The sequence below is a fragment of the Ochlerotatus camptorhynchus genome, unplaced genomic scaffold, assembly GCF_037179485.1.
Source record: "Ochlerotatus camptorhynchus isolate MF236.1 unplaced genomic scaffold, CSIRO-AGI_Acam_v1.1 ptg000626l, whole genome shotgun sequence".
Taxonomy (NCBI): Eukaryota; Metazoa; Arthropoda; class Insecta; order Diptera; family Culicidae; genus Ochlerotatus; species Ochlerotatus camptorhynchus.
The window spans coordinates 1,804,730-1,813,189 of record NW_027041105.1 but is presented as its reverse complement, the minus strand read 5'-3'; the positions used below and the strand labels follow the sequence as shown (position 1 = coordinate 1,813,189).

General features: G+C 42.5%; 1 protein-coding gene across 1 annotated transcript in view; it reads left to right on the top strand.

The window, feature by feature from the left end:
• Positions 1–8,460, top strand: part of LOC135714193 (dopamine receptor 2-like) — a 105,856-nt gene that overhangs the window by 69,050 nt on the left and 28,346 nt on the right. The gene's annotated exons all lie outside the window — the stretch shown is intronic.

The window sequence follows — 8,460 nt, the reverse complement described above, 5'->3', positions numbered from 1 at the left end:
GTATCCAATCTCGTCCGGCCCGGCAGATTTACCTGTACTGTTGCCGAGGGCAAACTGAAGCTCCCGGAAGGTAAGAGCATCGTTGATCTGGAGGGAAGGGACATCGGGTGGAATTCACAGGTCACGAATGCTGCTTGTGGAAGGTTTGACGCGCTGGACGAAATCGCTGTCGTAGCCACTGACAGCGGACAGGCCGGCAAAATAGTTCCCTAAATTGTCAGCGATGTCCTTCGGTTCTGAAATCTTGGTGCCATGAGCTTGGATAGTAGGTGGAGTAGACCGCCGCTTGCCACTCAGAGCGTTGACGCGATTCCACAAGTCGCTCGACGATTGGGATTCGTCGATTGAATCCAGGAAATCCATCCAGCTGGATCGCTTTGCGTCACGGATCACCTGTCTGCACGAGAGATGGCGTTCTCTGTAGACCTTCAGCGCTTCCTCCCTACCAGGATCGTCTAAGGCTAGGCGCTCAAGCCGGCGTAAGGCTTTGCGTCGCGCTTTTTCCGCACATTTGGTATCCTCGTTCCACCAACGTAGGGCTTTTCGCCCGGGTACGCTACTAGTCCTTGGGATGGATAGTGTTGCAGCGTCGTAGAGTACTTCCGTGAAGCTGGAGATGTCGTTCGGTTCGCGTTGCTGAAAGAGAGCGTCGGATTTCTCCCTGAAGGCGTCCCAGTCGGCTTCCTCGAAGCGCCACCTGAGTCTCCGTGTCGTTGGGGGAACCGCACCTACGGAAAGCTGTATGCGGATCGTGTAGTGGTCACTACCGTGCAGGTCGGTACTAATATTCCACTGTGCCCTTTCCACTATAGATCGGCTGGCAGTGGCAATGTCGATCGCGGTGGTGTGCCGTCCATTAAAAAAGGTGGGAGCGCCATCGTTCAGCACCACCAAGTCCTCTCTCTCAAAAATGCTCGCCAGGATAGAACCTCTGGGATCTGGGCGAGGGCTGCCCCAGCCCGGATGGTGCCCGTTGATGTCACCGATGAAAAGCCGCGGTTCCGGAAACTTGGAAATAACTGCACTTAAGTCTCTATCCAGATTGGCTATCCGTCCGCAGGGCAGGTACGCACAGCCGATACCTAAGTTAGCGGCGTTCTTAAGGCGGACGCCGACGATTGTCAGGTCAGTTTGGAGGTCAAGAACTTCGTGTGGAATCGTATCTCCCTCCCAGCGAACGATTGAGTTGGTCGGTTGTGACTTTGTTGACCTCTTGTAGAGCGATTATCCAGGGGGCATCGCTTTGGCAGAGGAGCTCCAATTCCCCTAGGCGGCCATGGAATCCGTTTATATTCCACTGGAGAACAAGGTTCACCGGCTTGGGCAGTGCAGGCGTGGGGTACAAGATGGTAGACTCGGCGTTGTCACGGTTTTGACTGCCACTCGGGTTAACAGGCTGGTCAATATCGTGCTGGAGAAACCCATTCATATTCCATTGAGTCAGAGAGTTGACGAGCTCCGGTAAAGCTGGCTTCGGAAAGGCGGTTGCCGAGTCGACACTTTCGTGGCTCAGATTAATTATTATAATAGTTCCCTTATAATAACCCAGGCTATTCGGAAAACTTCACCAATATGCACACTATTTCCTTTCATTCCATTGAACTTCTTCTTACGTTTTTTGAGACTCACCAGGACGTTTTCTAAATTTTCCTGAAGTTCTAACTACTCTTCTGATAATGTTTCTGGATTTGCTTTGAAATTAATGAAGCTGCCGAAAATATCCCAAAACATTCATCGATTTCTCACAACTTCTGGAAAGTTTCTTATTTTAATTTTTGACTTTCTTCAATTTTTGAAACTTCTGAAAGGCTCTCGCAATCTTCCTGATAAGCATGAAACTGCCTCAAACGGCACCGGTGGTGTAGTGGTAAGCGTGATTACCTCTCACCCCAGCAGGTCTGGGTTCAATCCCAGTCGGCGCCGCCGGGATGTTCTGAGGCATAACATCTCTGATCACGCCTTCCTTCGGATGGGAAGTAAAGCCGTTGGTCCCCGGTTCATGAGTTGATGGGTCGATAGGTAGGGTCCAGGTGTGGGAGCTGCCTTCCTGGCACGTCGGTAGCATTGGTGCTCAGTACGGAAAACAAGATCGACGGAAAAAACAAACCAAAAGGATGAAACTGCCTCATGTTTTTTTTCCTGGAGCTATTGCTCCAAGCTTTGTATGCTCTATTATAACGCGCCAATACTGGCTCGGCTAATTATTAGTTTCAACCGTGTTTTGACACATAGTTCTAATGCATTTCAAATTTATTTTGTTGTTTAGAAGTAGGGAATTTTGCCGCGAGTAATCGGCCCCCGCTTTACTAACGTTAGTTTTAAGTCATTTTGTTATCTAAACAATTAATATCGGCTCCGCAAAGCTACAGCAAATGAGCCTGGAAAAATAAACAAATTATTAAAAAAAAAGTAGGGAATAAACGCTTAATTACTTATGCAAACTTGAAACATTTTTAATTAATTATAAAAAAAGGCAACAGTATCGTTTCTTGAGTACATTAAGTTATCTTATGGACATTAAAAAAATAGATACGGATTAGAAAAAATAGATGCTGAAAACAAAATCTATCACTAATTTATCCTTTTTTGTTCCGTTCCATGAACCAAAATAATAACTCATTTTGATAATGCAAGCAATTTGGAAATCCTGTACAAAGGGTTGTTTTAAATTTGGCTCTATGAACAATGCTTGATATTTTTTATGGGGAAGGGAAAGTCGATGTATACAATCGATCAATTGGACGTTTTGAAAAGTTTTGCAAGAAACAATTGTGGAAATGGTTGCTGTAACCTCAAACTACGCAGCACCGTAATCATTGGAAACCTGGCTGGTAACCCCGAAAAGGACCTCAGTTCAAACAGAAAATTCTTGAAGTTAACCTTTAGAAAAACGGAAATGGGTCGCTATTGTCGCAATGTGCAGTATTCCTCATCAAGCAATCACCCAATCATAAAATCAAACTCTATTCGATATCGACATGTGAACTCAAATCACGAGGAAACGGAAATTGCCACGCAATCAAACAGACAGTTGAAACATATCACAATCGCTATGGGCCTACATACATTCCTGTAGGGCCGCTCTGCAGGAGAATGTCTGTGTCTGGTCTTCTGTATGTACCCATATTTTCCATTTAATGGCTCGTGCTATCTGCAACCGGGGCCATCCATTCCTTTTGCATTGCCTCGATGTAATAGATTGGCAAGGCATGCTTCCGGTAATCATCGTTACTGTTGTAAAATATTTACAATACTGTCAGATAGTGGAAGCTTCGTGAATGTGTTATGTATGACTATATGGATGATTTTTTTCGCCATGGAATTCATTTTCACTGCAGTGCTGAATGATCTTGAAAAATCATGTTCGACAAGAAGCAAACCTTAGAATGTAGTTCACCCATAGCATGAATAGTATAAATAATACTCCGTCGATCACAATCTCACGGTTTACATTAATCTATTGATAATTAATTTGAGATATGTGTAATCTGTTATACTGTGCGATAAACTGATTTTTTTATAACAAATTTGCCTATCTCCTGAGTTAACGTCTCGAATATACATTAGAAAACAGTTTTTTGATAATGTATGAAAACCGCTCAGTTTAAATAATCAAACAAATACATAAAATGGTTTCCCGAGCAGGAGAAAATAATTTGTGAATACCTAATTTTGTTTCTGATACCATAATTTGGCGTTGATCAGCCTGACATAGGAGGTAAAATACCAAGGAATAACACCAGAAAAATGCATGCAGGATACTTTGCAAATAACAAAAATTGATATTTGGATATCAACATAATACCTAGGTGGTAATGTTTTAGTATTGCGTTTGCTTAATATTGCAATGATATTGTGAGAACATTTTTGGTACTATTCATGGTTTTTTACCTTCAATGTCAGGCTTATCCATACCAATTTAAGGTATCAAGGTATTCGTTCCTGCTCGGGTTGTGTTCATTAGTGATTTTGACCTTTGATGCCGTTTGACAGCAAATGGACAAAACTAATTCAGACCATACCAGATTCAGATTTTCAGTCAACAACTAGTGCTTTACCTTAAATCCATCCGTGCTGCGTTGAATCGTGTGTTACCGCAGACCAAGGAGAAGCCTCCAAGGCATCGTGTATTATTTATTTCCTTCCTGAATCGAGCCAGCCAGCGCGTCGTCGTTGTGATCGATTTTATTTTTTTCGTTCACACGTTTGCCTCTATGGCTCAATTCGTGGAAGGCTCATGATAGGACATGCGTCTTTACTGTCTGTTTTCCTCATGTCCTTGTGTGTTTTCCAACCTCCTCAGAAGGAGTATTTCCAAGCACGCCCATCATCCATTGCGTTGCGTGAAACGTGGTGTGAAACTGCAAAAAGGCGCGTAAATCTTTCCAGTTCAAAGTAGGTATCAGACATCGCATCGTCAGGAAGAAGTGACGATCCACTTTCACTTGTAGCTGCCAGTTGCCTGCTGTTGTGGAACGTGGCACCAGTGTCGATACATGTTTTTTTTTTTTCGCTTTCCGTTTCCTGCGGGGACGGAATGGTGAATCGATTGCTCGAATTGCAGACCACAGGAATGATGATGCCACATTCCACTGACATCAGCTCTGTCTGCCTCTGCCACCCGTCACCATAAGTCAGTTAGCAGCTACGATAGCAGTGTCCTATGGTGCTAACGAAGCAATCTGTTGAAAGTCATAACATGCTTCAGTAGATAAATCAATCATCTGACCCAGATTGGAAAATATTATCAGAAGCGGAAATTTAATCTGGCCTTTCTCGCCATGCTTCAGGACCAGGCTTGAGTGATTGCTTCACGCGTTTGCTAGTTAGTGGTGGAATGAAGGTGCAAAGGTATTTAAATGTTGATGGTAATTTTTATGCATTCTTCCAGTAATTCTTCGTTATTAATGCTTGTTACGTTTGGGGTTTGGTATGTGGACAGATTAAGGAGGGGTTGGAATGGGATTTAAAATATGATGAAATCGCATCTCAGTTCCAGCTTCTAGTGACCAGGTGTGCAAGCAGTGATGCCACATATACAGATTTATCTGTAATCATACAGATATCTGTATATACAGATTACAGATTTTTGAAAAATATACAGATTTTTAAGATTTTTTCAAATAAAGGGAATGTATTTTGCATTATTTTTTTTATATTTATTAATTCCGATAAATAATCGTTTCTTTCTTTTGAGCAGCTTGAATTCAATCTTAGCATCAAACTCAAATCGTATTTTTCACTAAGTAAATTATTATTATTTTAGCTTCAGATGGACTTGGAATCTTTTGAATGGACTTCTGATATTCAGATGTTCTGATTTCTCGTTGGAAGGACTATTAGTTTCGCTTTCTATTCCACCTTCAAATACGAAGTTAATTAAATATATTTTGTCAACTCGGTAAACAAGCCACTTTAGAAAACCCTCAAAGTGGTTGATTACAATTTGTAAGTCGAATAATCAACTGGATATTTTTATATTTAAAAACGTAATTATAGAAATAAAGAATATTGCATGCAATTCGACAAAACTTCCTGTAAAAGTTCTGTGTTATGTCCAATGTCCAGATAAAGGTTTGCGTAATCTGAGACATACATAAATCAAATTCTAGGGAATTGTGATAGTTATTTCATTAAGGAAATTTTCAGTCGGAAAAAGATTTGTCTCTTACAACTGGTACTTAATGTTTTGTATTTTCAGACAGTAGAAGAGATACAAAACAGTCCAAAAAATCAAGATTGTAGGATTTCAAGATTTTTAAAATAGACAAATTCTTTAGAGAGCCAACTTTAGTAATTTTTCATGATTCTAAACATTGAACAAACTCCTTCTGAACTATAAATTTGCTCAATGGAGATTTACGTAAATTCGCACTGAGACCATAATATAGAAACTATACAGATTTTTTCACAGATTTTTGTCAGCCAGATACAGATTAAAAAGATTTTTTGCGATGAAAATACAGATTGAACTTCGAAAAAATGTGGCATCACTGTGTGCAAGACTTCGTGGTGAATTCAATGCAAAAATGCGTCAAAAGCTCTTAATAAATAACTGTAAAAATGCTCAAAGTTCACTAAGTTGAGAGCCGTTTCCCTAGGCAGGAACAAATATCTCGATACTTTAAAGTGGTATGGATAAGCCTGACATAAGAGGTAAAATACCAAAAAAATGCTCTCACAATACCATTCCAATACCAAATGTTGCAAATGCCATACCAAAACAATACCACACAGGTATTCTTTTGGTACCCAAATATCAATTTTAGTTATTTACAAAGTATTTTGCCTCAGCGGTGGTGTAGTGGTAAGAGTGATTGCCTCTCATCCCAAAGGGCCTGTGTTCAATCCCAGTCGGCGCCACCGGGATGTTCTGAGGCATAACAACTCTGATCACGCCTTCTTTCGGAAGGGAAGTTGGTCCCCGGTTCATGAGTTGATGGGTCAATAGGTAGGGTCCAGATGTGGGAGTTGCCTCCCTGGCGTCGATAGCATTGGTATTCAATACGGAAAACAAGATCGACGGAAAATAAATAAAGGAAAAAAATAAAGAGTTGTGTCTTAGAAACGACCACAGTATGACCAAATATAAGCACCAGTATGGACCAATCCGAGGGTGTTGTAACGGCAACAAAGATAGCCGCAGCTTCGGCGGAGAAAACCGAGCATTGTGGCGGTAGGCTGCTACTCATCGGTGCTGAAATTCCGGCTACTCCAAAGTGATCCGTCCGTGTATATGTGGGCATGGGTTGGGTAGTCCGAGCCTAGCAGTTCGGCTACTGTTCTCCTCAGCGCTGCAGAGTTATCTCCAGCCTTGAACCTGCTCTTTATCCGACTCTCGATTTTTGGTGGAGGTATACGCCAACTTTTGTCTCCGAACGAGTGGACCTTGGCCACTGGGGGGTGTAGTAGATGTAGGTTATATTATGAATAAAATGATTCTATTTATTTGAACATGCAACGAGCTCGCTATTCAAACATGGATACACCCCTAACGACAATGAAACAAACGATCAAAACTGAATGATAATCTGTTATATACGGAAAAGGAATACCGTATAACGGATACGACCGAGCTTTATGTTCGTGTTGAAATAAAGAGAGAGAAAAAGCTCTGAACTCGAACCTCGTGAAAGTCTTATGAACGGAAAGCTTTTAATGAATTTCGAGTATTCTGTTAACGATAGTTGAGACGATTGGACGTGCATTGAAGTACGGAAAGGCTGCCGTCACGACAGGATTGACAGTCATGCGAATGAGTCTGTTCCCCTCATCGAGGAGAAAGATGCTGTCATTTCCGGAGGTCATAGCGGCAAAGGCAGCGGCTTTCGTTGCAATTGCTGCGGTTATACGATGGTGGAAGGGCAGAATACCTGCTTCGATGCATGCGGCATCGGCAGGCGTTGACGGAAGAAGACCGGAGACAATCCGAACGTAGGGGAAATGGATGTAATGTCGGCCTAAATGCTCCTAATTTGGGCCCATACATAAATTTATCAATTGACTAAATTTTCGACAGCGACCAAAAATATCTATAAGTACCGTCCCAATGACGCGTTCATCTAGATAAAATTGATAAATAGCAGATTTTTAGCGATGGGTTCAATCTTAGATCCATTGGCCAACATTAGAGCCATTTCCCCTAGGTGTTGAAAGTTGGTGCTAGTATCTGCACGAGCTTTTCCGTGGCGATGCACGTCATCTCAAGACCATACAGCTAGGATCTGCATAAGGTGACACACAAGGAAGAAATATTAGTTTGTTTACTAAAATGAACTATGCCCATTTTGTTATGGCAAGTTTTGCTATAAGAAATGCTCCTCGTGTTTATTAGCGAAATTCTCATCAAAGGTTGATTAATTGCGTAGGAAATCAGTTTGGCACGGCATTTGTGACCAGCATACACCTTCCGGTCGTATGAAACAAGTCAAAAACTGTCCAAATCCGCAGATAAAAATTTTTGTTTTGAATTTCTGTATGGCAAAATAGTGAACTTTTCGTGAACATTAACGGCAAAAAACTCACCAACACTGGGAGACCGTGAGTTCCTGCCCACCTGTCATTTCCCATCTCGACCGTACAGTAGGCGACTATCGATGACGGCTCTTGCAACCCGGAAACGAGTGTCGCGATTGTTAGACCGGTGGGGGTGAGAGATGGTTCGGATCAAGTTGATCCTACTGCGGCAGTCGTTCTTGATCGCCTTAAAGTGCTGCTCGAAGATGTTGAGGCACCGGCCAACAAGTACCCCCAGAATACGGACCGTCTTCTTCAGTGGTATGGGCTGGCTTTGAACTTTGATAGGTGGCCCGCTGACACGGTGCCGGGATTGACACACGTGGCACCTGACGCTTTTGGTGGCCGAAAGCTGGAAACCTACCGCGCTGGCCCACCTGGCTACAGCGGAGACTGCTGCCTGGGCCTTGATCCTGTTACATGCTGCTGTTGGGCTGGTAGTTA